Below are 13,297 nucleotides of genomic sequence, written 5' to 3'. Positions count from 1 at the left end.
CGAGCACCGCTTCTCCTAAATTAACTATTAGATTTCCAGTCATGGACAAAGTGCCTTTTGGGCAAGCTCAGAATGGAGTCTCACAATGAGGCCCGCTACTGTGGGCTTTGAGGCTATCAGGCCCGGGCGATCACCAGTGATATTTTCACAGCTCAAGACCATGTTTGTAGTTAGTGTTTGATAGTAAAACCAGAGTTGTGAGTTACATTAAACCAAAGCAATATAAAAAAAAAAACCGATGCGAGTATGGAGAAAGAAAATGAAACACTGGTCAGGGAACAACTGACTATTGCAAGCCTCATTTTGGAGACAGCCTGGGAATGGGGAAGTACAATAGGTGTGGAGCAGAGGACCCCATCGTTTTGGGAAATAACAGGATTGTGTTTGGGGTCAAAGGCCCAAGAGGACTGGAAAAATCATAAAATCGCCCAAAAAACAAGCAAAAGTTAGGAAGTGGCTGTTGCATGGAGATAGCCCTCTACCCAGGGCTGGAAATGGAATGTGTTTGACATCCATTAACCTTTGCAAATGAAAAGGCGGTTGAATAGGAACATTTTGCTGTTGCGGGTGGGCTCTCCATTGACGCCTATGGACGGGCAAGGGGAATGGCGGATTATAGTACCCACTCGAGGGCAAGTGACTGGACAGGTTTGATATTTTATTAGCACCTGGGGAGGAGCCAATCAGGTTCCGTGGATCGCAGGCTGAAACCCATAGCGGTTTCCCAACATACTACCCTTCCTTCCCTTTTTTTTTTGTTAATATACCCAACCCCCCTTTCCCAGCACTTCTTACCTGACCATTACGGCGGGGGCACCCACCGCAGCTTTTCTCCATTTTCTGGCTACCACAGAGATGTAAGGGGGGCTCCCATAACGAGCCCCAACTTCCATCTCTGTTGAGGCCATCTTGGAACAGTATTCATAGAACAGATCCCGCTATCAGCACCCCAGGTTACCAGGTTGACAACCCGGTGTGCACATGGAGTAAGTAACCCATTGCACAGGCGATACCGAGAGTAACGTCCTGGTGCCCTCGGTAAACACCCTCAATTCCCTCAGGCCTTTAACTTGGACTGCCCGGCTATTACCCCACTCCCTCCTCCCCGGCATGGCCTGTGGAACGGGTGACTAACACCATATTATGGGATCCCACCAGCGACACGGGGGTGGAGGGGAAATATTCCTCTCCACCCAACTCCCGTGAACCTCCCCCGGCCCCTGCCTAAGAACAAGAGATTTTGCATGGCACAAGTCCTAAAAGAAATAGTGGAGTTCATTCACATGTGCAAGTGATGTCAGTGGTAGTGGCATATGCAAATGTTATTCTATTGGCTTTTCCTAACTGAAGACCTATCAAGACGTCGACATGGAATAAAATACTTCCTACAAAAGTTTATTTAAGTCACTGGGGAGATCTGTCACCAAATAGAAGTACACGGAAAAAGTCCAAGTCCCATCATATGGTCAAGGTACTCAGGGGTGACTTACAATATCTCTTATGCGGATAGTAGGAATTATTTTATTCCATATAATACATGGTTGCACTATCATCTCCTTGCATAATCGGTCCTTTGCTCACACTGATGCAAGATATCTTCCGTTTCTTGATATGCAAAAAAAACATGTAAAATGTGTGGGATAAGCACACACGTTGCCTCATTATGAGGTTAGCGGTAATTCTGCGATTGGTTGTGTGGAAGTACTGCCAAACTTGTCTATGTTAAGGTCATGCAACAGAACAGATTGAATGTGATATTACAAGTGGTAGTAAGGCGATGTTAATCCCCATTCATGGAGTCCATGAGACTCCATTGTGATTTGTGCAGATATACTGCAAGCCAGAATGCTGTTGCGGAAAATCTGCTGATTTTTGGGTGCAAGGTGGAGTATTTTATCTCCCGCAACGTGCTGACGGTAAATCCTCCACATCACCTCCAATTGCTGAATTTGGCAGCGAGGTAAATTCAGCAGTAATTCTGTTACTGCCAGAAAAGTGGCTGCAACAGTGGTTCCACCACAAATTGCACAAACATCCAAACTTGTAATGAGGCCAATAACCGGAGGCCTAGGAACGCTCTACCTCCAACTTTCTCGTCCAAAACATCTTCCTTCTCGAGCTCTCACTCATCCAACTCTGAGGGTCAGACGCTTCTCCAAGCAGAGAGTTAGGGGGAAAGTTTCACTGCTCAGCAGGGGCTGCCCTCTGGATTGGTCTCCCTGCCTCTCTCTAACTTGAGCAGAACCACCTCCAGTTCCGGGAGCAACTCAAGACCTTCCTTTTCGCTTCCACCTTCTCTCCTCTCCCCTGCTGATGTACCCGACTGCTCAGCGCACTGGTCACCTGGCTACCCTCTGAACTCGGGTCCAGGCTCCTGCATGTCCAGTTGCCCTTGCACTGCCTCTGGGCTGGCTCCCCCAGCACGTAAGGGTCTGTACCTGCAAGCCTACAGTCCCTTCTCTCTGCACTTATGAGCCACCCGCTGGCTGCACTTACTGAGTTACCTGCAATTCTCCTTTCCCCTCCCCCCCGCTACTTCTTCCGCTTCCATCTTCCCTGCACTTGCGCGAAGAGAATGACAAGTCCTAGTAAGATTGTTGTTTTGCCCTACCTTTGTTTGTCACACCTAGAAACACTTGGGTACGGGCGTGTTACGAATGCCATATCATATCAGTAATACAGAGTTTGTAACGTGTTGCAAACTAGTCTTTATAGTTAATAAAAATAGATTTGAAAGTCGGTTTTGTAACTTCGAATAAGTGGCAACATGCATTAAGATTATTGTTCTCATGTACCAAATGCAAACACCAAAACAAGTCTCTGCTACTTGCCCCTGTTTTTGTAAAGACTACCAACTCACATTTACGGACAGATATAGAAACCATTGTCTTAATGAAAAAGAAATTTTACACATTAAATACATTTACACAAAATGTGTTACAAACATTATCTATAACTATTACAAATCCATATGAACAATGTGAAAAACATGTAATGCATTTATGTATTTTAGTTCACCAAAGGTCCTCTCAGCCAGCAACCTATACCGACATTACTAGGTCACGCAATCTCACTCTACAAGTTTCATTCCCTTTTTCTTGATTACAGGATCTTCAGGGGTCTTCACTTCATGATAATGTCCTTCAGAGGAGAATTCGTCACCATGTGCACTCTGTGGAGGGGTAATTAACAAAGGGAGACATGAACTACTGTTCCTTCACAATTGCATGAGGACCCATCAACATCTGACTTGTTACTCCAGTCGCTCTCATCCTTGGTCCTCCATTAAAGGCATGGTCCAGTAAAAAATTTTTTGTCCCTACGGGTCGGCCATGTTTTTTTAAGCCTAAGTGGCTCGATTTTAGAAAACTTTCCTATGGACCTTACCTGAGTTTTCGTCCATTAAACGCACGTGAAAACAGGCACCAGGGAGCCGCCAATTTGTGATAATCCTATCACTTGCCGCATTGCCCTGGCTGACCTGCCTCTGCGGCACTAAATCAATTCCCCCGCCCCTGAGCCTGACATTATCAAAACATTCATATTGCCCGCCTCTCTCCGTGACGTTACTGTGCTGCGTAGGCAAACGCGCCCAGTCGTCTTCTACGCGACTCCACACAGAACCCGGAAACCAACACAGACCATCTCACAACACAGCGCGCCACAATTCGGAATATGAAACTGTACTTTAAAATCAAACAGCAACAGGGTACATTTGGTAAAGTACATTTATTTGACATTAAATGTTTAGAGAATATTCAGCAATTGCCATATGAACTCCGAAAGCCATTTATTTTCTTTTATCTGTATCCGCAAATCCGTCTAAGTTTATATTGAGTCACACACTGTTCTTTTATGGTACACAGGGTGTTGCTTTTCGTTAAAAGAAGCACTTTGGAAGCAGGGTGAACCGCAAGGCTGTTCAATCAACTAGGCACTAGTCCACCGTAAAGGTTGATATGTTGCTTCTAGCCACTAGTACAGCGTAAGGGCATGTGGGCCCTTGGCGATCGTCCCATAATATGGTTAACGTGCTCCAGTTGTTCACACGAAGCTGCAGGTCTCTATTGAAGAATCCGTCTGCCGGTGTCTCAAACCGATGACAGTAGCAGAACGGGATCAAATACCCGTTATGAAAACAAAAAAAATATTTTATTTATTACGGCCGATCAGAAACTATTTGCTTGCAAGGATATTTCAATGGAGTATGTTCGGCTCTAAAATCAATGCGAAAAGTAACGAAATAAATCGAGGCCAACACACAATGAGTAACGACAGTCTACATGCATGTGGAATGATATGATATATGATATGGCATTTGTAACGGGCCTATTCACAAGTGTTTCAAGGCGCGACGAGGCAGGGGGGGGAACAAGGGCAGACAGACAACGATCCTACTAGGCCAGGTGTCTTTCAGATCGCGCAAGGGGAAGGGGAGAGGGGGGTAAAAGTGCTGTACATGGTTAGTAGAATACAAGATAAATAATAGGGCCAGCTGGTGGCAAGTGCAAGGTAAATGCTGGGAGAAGGGGCTGAAGGATACAGAGACAGTCCCGTAGTGCAGGTAGGCAGTGCAGGGAAAAGTGGCTGGGCCAAGGACCGAGATCTGTGAGACCTGTGGACCTGCATGCCCATGTGCCCACTACGAACATGTTTGCCATGCTTTTCCTAGCTCTTCATTCATTCATTTATTCATGCATCCATTCATTAATTCTTCATTCCGGTATAAAAGCGCCTAAAGATTTACTCACATTATATTTGAAATTTCCATTGTGTGTCTGCGTAATGCAGTCTGTAAATCCAACCGTGCTCTTGACAATGATTTTTGGTATACTGAACTAAAATGAAACTCGGTCTAGTTTCTGAATTTTCTGCCTTATCGTCTCTTACGTTATTGCGCACCCCCTTCAAATGAAGTTCTTTCGGCATGGTCCCTGTCTCAAGGTCAAAAAACAATAGACCCTTATACTTCCAGTGCGACTTGTGGGTCTCTTCTGGGCGCGACCTGAAAATCAAAGCCGCTGTCCTTCGCATTCTTTATTTGCAACATCCCGTAGTAAAGGCATCTGTGAGAACTTGAAGTTTAGAATCCCTCTATGTAGTGCGCCACAATGTGCAAATGCGAACTGGCTTCTCTCCCAAATGCCACGGCCCGCTTGGCGCGTTCTAAGGCCCCCAATTTTGTCCCCGTTGTCTGCGAGCTTTGCAGCCCCAAAGAATCATAACTATGGAGACATTTAATTTTTGGTAGAAGGTCAGGGAAAGTATAAAGTACCACAGGAGTTGAGTTAAAAGTGAGATTTATTGTTTGTTTGTTTTATTATTTGCAATACGCAAGCCTCCCCTCCGTTAACAGTGCGCAACAGTGCGTAGCATTTACATTTACATGAGATGAGCCATGTGAAAAATATATGCATACACATATATGAGGTGAATAGAGAGAATTCAAAGATGACACCCAGCTTGTTCGCCACCCATGATGGTGAAGGTAGGGGTTAGGGTTACAGGTACACTGTACAATAACATTTATTTACAAAAAGACAATCGTATTGCAATTATTTAAACCGGGATTTGTACTTCACAACCAGCTGTGCTTCTGGTGGACATGGCACAGTTGCAATGTTTGGTGGCAATGGATCACTGCTCTGCACAGAAACGTCCAAAATTCCATATCTGTGCTTCTCTAACACAGCAACAATAAGGCCTTTCGCAAAGTCGAACTGCATTTCATCATAGACTGGTTTGATCACCCATTGCTTACTTCGTTTTGAAAACACCTTAGTGTAGCGAGGCATCCTTACTTTAGCCCTAGTCCTAGATTGTTCACGTCCGACATTGCTGTTATGGGCCAAGACCGCTAGTAGAGTGCGATGTTTCATGCCCCGAAAGCTAAAATGCAAGCGCTTTGGCCTGTACTTTAGGCACATATTGTGGAACACCTCCAAATCTCCTGTGTGACAGAATTCTGTCAGTCCTCTCAAATCTCTTGATAGAGTTTTGTCAAATGCAATCTTCTCAATGGCTTTGTGTGTCGGTGAAGATGGAATCAACCACTTCTTCTTCCTTGCCTCCTCTGGGGACAAAGGGTCATGTTCACATTGGTGGAAATGTAGGTTTTCTGACCAGCGGTGAACGTTGGTACAGTGGTGCATCAGTGACCGCCATTTTTCAAGTAGTATTTCCACTGACCCTTCACAGGTTTTTGAGCTCCACCAAAGATGGTTGGTGATAGACTGGGACCACTGCAAAATACTTTCAAAACCTTTTTTTTTTCCTGCAGCTGAGATTTTCTTACTGATTGATTTAGCAAGATGCCATACGTCAAATTGATGATTAATAAGCGGGAACTGCGCTCTCATTGTCTTGGCAATTAAAACGTGTCTGTCCGTGGCTATGAGGTCGATGTGCATTCCCCTTGATTGTAGATATTCCACTGATTTTATAAATCCTAGTTTCTCCATGGCCACTGAGGATGTACATTGTGTTATCTGCACGACCACCGAACTCACAATTTTCTTACTATCCATGTCCTGAAAGTGGTAGGTGCAGTACTTGCCAGAAAATCCAGGGCTGTCGCACTGTCCATCGCCGGCTAGCCTGAAACGTTTCCCTTCGAATGTACTTGCTAGAGACAATTGTTCAATTTTCCAAGCATCACTAATGGCCGGAAACAGATAATCACGTTGGTATATGTAGTACAGCGATTTAGAAATGAAATGGAGTCCCACAAACTGAAAGAAAGCCTCTAACTTTCTAAAACTGGAGCCACTAAAAAGTGATGCAGCTGCACACAGTAGATTGCCTGCTGGCATTTTCCCCAGCATCGTTTGTGCAGACCATGAGAACATATGATTTAATCGACAGGTGGCAATTATTTTGACGTTAGCGCCTTTTATTTGACTAGTTACATTAATCAATGGCTTCCCACATACTTTCCCTCCAACTGAATGGCCACATTTCAGCATACTTATAATTTCCATCAAACAACTGTCGAGTACAATGTATTTGCTCTTATTCATTAGACTGTCATCCTGCGTCAACGTTGTTTCGGCCTGTGACGTTGCGGAGATTTCAACACATTGGAAAGTAATATTGCTGATATCAAGTTCTGATGCGTCTATGGATGCTGTGGCTGGTTCATTCTCTGTCATTTCGACATCTGCTACTTCAACATTGATGGGAGAACACAACAATGTCGACAAGTTTTTGGGTGGCAATTTTTTGGTGGGTGTAGATTGTGTGAATTGATCTGCAACTACTTCAGAGCTATCTTCAATACATTCAATATCATCTTCTTGTGGTGGAGCGGTCGCACTGTAGCAATGGTCCAATGCAACTTTGCTGTATTCTCCAAACACAATTAATTCATGTTCTAGCCATTGGACATGAACATCTCGAGCCTGAACACGCCTCGCCTCGATTAATAGTTCCTCCATAGTGTAAATGGTCTGGCAAGCAACATCTCCATTCGCTTCACTATCTGTGTATGTATAGTTCTGACACCCACGGGTAACTAGAGGAGACATTGGAAAAGGGATGCTCAGTTTAAACACAAGATAAAGTGTAGTCCAATTGACTGGAAAAAAACATAAAATAGTCCCCAGCACAAACATTTTTTTAAAGTTATGAACTGTTTGTAACTAACCTTTTTTTGTTTTTTTTTTCTTTGCAACTTTGACTCGACCTTCAACATCTGCACGCTGTAGCTCTGATTCGTTTGCGCATGTCCTCCCTTCCTCTAGCGCTGCAACGACTATATTTTCTGTATCCGCATAGACAGCACGGAATGAGGCTCCATCGTCTCCCTGAAACATAGTACTTTCATTACTATGTATCAAAATATTGTTAGCATAAAACACACGCGAGGACGAACACACAGGTACATCTCAATAGCCAAACACGATTTAAACATTGTGTGCAACAATCAAACGACAAGTATTCGACCAGTGATGATCTATTTCGATGGATCTGTCAGTATCCATACCTCTGGCTCTGCATGGACTGCCATGAATGGTTGTATTGGAGAGGAGGCATCAGCATCTCCCTGAAACACAGTACTTGCATTAGTATGGTTTTCAATATTGGAAACATAACACACACTTGGGGTCGACGGCACAGGTACATATAAAGAGATAACCACAAATGATGCATTGTCTAAAACAATCAAGGAAAATATAAATATGCAGATTTCATCGACTTATTTCTCTGATTCCTTTACATCTGCATCATCAAAATGGGATGTTGTGATTGTAGTGGAAGCTCCGTCGTCTCCCTGAAACACAGTACTTGCATTAGTATGATTTTCAATATTGGAAACATAACACACACTTGGGGTCGAACGCACTGGTACATATAAAGAGATAACCACAAATGATTCATTGTCTAAAAGAATCAAGGAAAATCTAAATATGATCACATTTCATCGAGTTATTTCTCCGATTTATTTACATCTACATCATCTAAATGGGATGTTGTGATTGTAGTGGAAGCTCCGTCGTCTCCCTGAAACACAGCACTTGCGTTAATAGGGAAGAAAGTTTAGCAAATGGAATCACGTTATATGATCACGCATGATGGAGCTGTCAGTATCCATACCTCGTGCTGCTGAAGAATATCTATGGATGTTGCAAATGTAGTGCGCACTTCCGAAAGCTGTTGCGCCGATCCGTATACGCATTGGTCCCGCTTCCACTTCCCCTGGAATTACTTGAATGTCAGGCTCCGCATCAAGTGCAGGGGTTGACGCTCCATCAACTGCCTGAAACATAGTACTTGCATTAGTGAGGATTACAATAGTGAAAACATAACACACACCTGGGGTCGACAGCACAGGTACATATCAACGGCTAACCACGAATGAAACATTGTGTAGAACAATCAAACGACAAGAATTCCAGCTCTGATGATGAAGCACAATGAAGCTGTCAGTATCCATACCTCCTGCTGGTGAAGAACATCTACAAATGTTGTAGATGTTGGGACGCTTCTGCATCTCCCTGAAAGACAGTACTTGCATTAGTATGGATAACACTAATTATAACTGAAAACAAACACCAGTGGACGATAACTAAGGTGTATATCAATTGGAAAGCACTAACCACACATTCAGTAAAATAATAAAACGATAGAATAAAACTATTACTTGACATGCATAAAACAAGTCTGTAGCGGATTAGCCTAGTAAGATTACCTGATACGCGCTAGAAGTGGTTGATAACTGCGACCACGTCAAGGATGTAGAATGTTCTTGCTTCAGATGCAAGGGATAGTCAAGAAGTTATAAAGGTAAATTAATGATTGATAATGAAATGCCAATATTAAAAATAGCCATGTAAGGCGACAGAATACTTGAAAAATGCTCAATACAGCACAGTTCCCTGTTCCCATATATATACACACATTTCCTTTGTGGGTTATGAAATCGAAAAAGAATATATTGATAAATGTCATTATTCAAAAAGCTATACACTCCTATCAATATCGAAATTATTACAAGGGATAGAACACCTACAATATCAATTAATCCATTCGGCTACCTACAAACTACCGCAAGGCCTAAAGCTAAATCCGGACACTTGACTCACCGGTGGCGGAATGTGGACGAATAGAGTGGGAATAGCATTTGAGCTATTTCCGTGTTGTTCGCCGTTTATTCTTCTTTGTTACCCAAGATGTTGTGTACATGTCCAAGGAAAAGTGCCGGCTGCAGATGCGGTATAGATCACCCCTCTTGTCCTGTAAGACTTGTTGGACTCTACTTTCCAGCTCATCCAGTGGATATCCGCAATGTCTGACCCATTCTCTTATTCGATCAACAGTTTTCGGGAATACATGCATTGTAGTGCCTTCAGATTTCGCATGGGTCTTCGAAGGGCAACCGCTAATCGAACAGGCGGGCATTGTTGATAAATCTGAAAAGTAAATATCGACATTATTATACAATCTTCATGAATAAAGATTTGATACAAAAGTAAATGAATCATACAATGATCAATGCAAGGTTTGTTTTGGTCGCCGGAACTATACCAGTTCATTATGTGCGGCTTAGTATTTGCATAAGTTGCAGAAATGTATAAATGATGCGACTAAAATCTGAACATGTGACTCGTCCCTTGGATGTTCTGTCTTGCATGAGAAGGAAACATGCTTACATTATAGACTGGACCCCCGAAGGATGCAATTCGATGGCAATAGACAAAGATGAAAATAAATAGATCTATTGATAGCATAGCAATGGAAACTAAAGTCAATAGCAATGAGAGCAATGAACATAGCACTATTGTGTACTCTACTCGCAAATAGATAGAAATTTAAAAATCTGCGAAATATGACTAGGATACATGGCCTTACCTTGACCAACAAACAGTTGGATTCAGCAAGCAGAGCAGTATGTTGCAGGAGAATAGGTGGGTGGCCACAGGTAGCACGCTGATGGGTTTGCTCTAAGCGGTCACAGAAGTTCACGGATAGCACAACGATGAGCAGATTAGCGTAGATCTCAGTGGTTGCCAGGTAGCACGTTCAGGAGTTCACTTGCAAAGCACAAAGATGTTCTCATGAGACATATCAAGTGGTTTATAAAGTATTAGAAACAGGGGTGTGTTTGTGAATGATTGACGTATGTATGTCGTGGTCTTAGGGGGGCGGCCTGCTTGAAGGGGAGGCCTGGCTGGAGACATGGGGTCTGAGGAGGCCATGTGAGCAATCGCCTCTGGGCGTGGGATACCTTTTGAAGTGTACATGCTGTTTAGCACCTTGGCCGTTTGCGCCCATGACAGCCCCCCATGCCAGCGCTCATCCCCGGGTGCGAACCGCCTTTGATAGAGGGAGTAGGATGGATGGGCCTGCAGATAAGGCACAGGAAGACTGCTGAATGGAGAAACAATTATGTGGATTGCAGGGGGGCGGCCTGCTTCAAGGGAAGGCCTGGCTGGAGACACGGGGGTCTGAGGAGGCCATGTGTCCGATGGCCCCTGGGCGTGGGATACCTTTTGAAGTGTACATGCTGTTTAGCACCTTGGCCGTTCGTGCCCCAGACAGCCTCACATGCCAGCGCTCATCCACGGGTGCGAACTGCCTTTGATAGTATATCGTTGCTTATCAATAACAAATGCCACATACCGGAGATTCTTGTGAGCACAGACCCACACTTCAACCGGTGTATTATAGTGGTCAAGACCCTAAGGCCTGTATAATCCAATGGTAATTGTTAGTATAGATATATGTGTGACTTTTATAGAGACATAACCTAATGAAAGACTTTGAACAAGTGTTATTTAGTGCATGCATTATCGAGAATATGCTATGTTAGCTTAGATAGATAGTGACCACCCTGCTTCACAGCGACCAGACCTTCACCCATTCGGAGCACAGATGTCTGACGTCCATCCTTGAATGGAGACACACTTGATTCATTTAAAAAATCGAAACAACCGTTGTTAAAATATATGTGGTGTTTTATTTTGTATCTTATTTTCATGACACAAAAATACAAGACTTTAAAGTTATACAGGTCAGGTTGCAGCACAGCGAGAGAAAATCCCCTGTACTGACCGCTGTCACTCGGGAATGTTTCTCTTATGGCACGAACGGCACAGGCGGATATCACTCTTCGAACGCGGTGTCCAAGCCTCCCGTGGAGCCACCACGTAAAGGAACGATAGGCCACCAGCCTGTACCACCTGTGAAAAGGAATGAAACTGTTTTTAAATGACCAAGATAAGTTTAATAAATGTTTGTTGTCAATGACAATTCTTGTAACTAATGGCATTCTGCACGGACAAATGCTATCTAGACAATGCACACTATTGAACGACTTTCATGCGTTACTATGATATGAATATATAATTTTGGATATAGTAGAAGAACATGAAATAGGAGTGGCATGACAAGCAGAGTATACTTACTCGTTACTCGGATTACGAGGACAAACAGTTGCGCGAAGTTGGTGCATAAGCACCATCATTATTCTCAACACGGCCCGTGTGAGGCAGGCTGCCCTGAAGTCTGGCAGCTCGGTGATGCATTGCGGTCGTGACTCGCCTTCCGAAATGTAGGCCAGGCATCCCAAGTTTTCTCGGCAGCAGCAGTTCTCATCCTCGGTTGGCATTAGCTCGCACCGATTGCATGTGCACCAGGTGGAGAAGCCGTCCATGCACATAAAAAGTCACTGAGTGCTAGACTAATAGGCTGCTATTAAAGAAGAGCATTACCATCTTCAATGATATGATATGATATGGCATTTATAATGCGCCTATATCCAAGTGTTTCAAGGCGCGATGAGGCAAGGGGGGAACAGAGGGAAGACAGACAGCGATCTTACTAGGCCAGGTGACATTGAGATCGTGCATATGCAGGGGAGGGAGCGAACGGGAAAAGTGTGGGGGGAGAGGTGGAAAAAGCAGTGCAGTCCATAGGATAACAGTAAAAATTAAAGATAAATAAAGACAATAAATAAAAGGTGCGGCCAGCTGGTGGCAAGTAAAAGGGTATGGGGCAGACATCAGGTGTCAAGTGCTGGTAAAGGGCTGTAGGGATACATAAACAGTCCTCTTATTCTGGATTGTTGAATTGACAGAGTAGCCCCTCGCTGTTGGAACTGATGGCTAGAGTGGCTTGTTGCAGGTAGAGCCGGCCTTAGGGCAGGGCCGACCGGCCGGGCGACTGCCCAGGGTGCCATTAGCCCCCCCCAACATGCCAGCTAAGGGGAATCTTTCAAGGGCTCCCCCGAGCTGGAGTAGAGGGAGACATCACGGCAGGTGCCTTATTGATACGAAATACGCCCGCGGCAGCGGAAGTCATTTAATAATAATGGGGTGCAGATGCTTTGCATTGGCATGAACATCCTATTCCAGTGATTAACTCCGACCAGGTGCCAGAGAGTTAGAAAACAATGCACCCCATGTGGGGTTTTACGCGGGTCCCCTAACCGCTATGAACAGAGTCACACGGGAGCCGGGGTACAGTGCAACCTCTTTATTCGGCACTCCTACAGGAACTGCCTTCCCCATGTCCCGCCCCCTCCCTAGCCCAACGTCACTTCCCTTGTGCAGGGAACTAAGACCGCAACGGCGGTCTGCCCACACAATGATGTGGGCGGGCTGCATAGCCCTCACTAACAACCTGACATCTCCCCCCTTTTTAACAACCACATGGCTCTCTCCTCCTTACTCCATTTCTTCTATGAGTCTGTGAGGCTTGAAACGACTTCTCTGAGGTCGACCTCTGTGACCCGGTGTGTGCTCGGCCAGGCCCTGTGGTGATGAAATGTCCTCACCTTCTGAGGTCTCGCTCTCCT

This window comes from Ambystoma mexicanum, chromosome 3q (genome assembly GCF_040938575.1).
Source record: "Ambystoma mexicanum isolate Mex_15411 chromosome 3q, UKY_AmexF1_1, whole genome shotgun sequence".
Lineage (NCBI taxonomy): Eukaryota > Metazoa > Chordata > Amphibia > Caudata > Ambystomatidae > Ambystoma > Ambystoma mexicanum.
The sequence above is the reverse complement of the archived record's forward strand: the minus strand, read 5'-3'. Positions refer to the sequence as shown.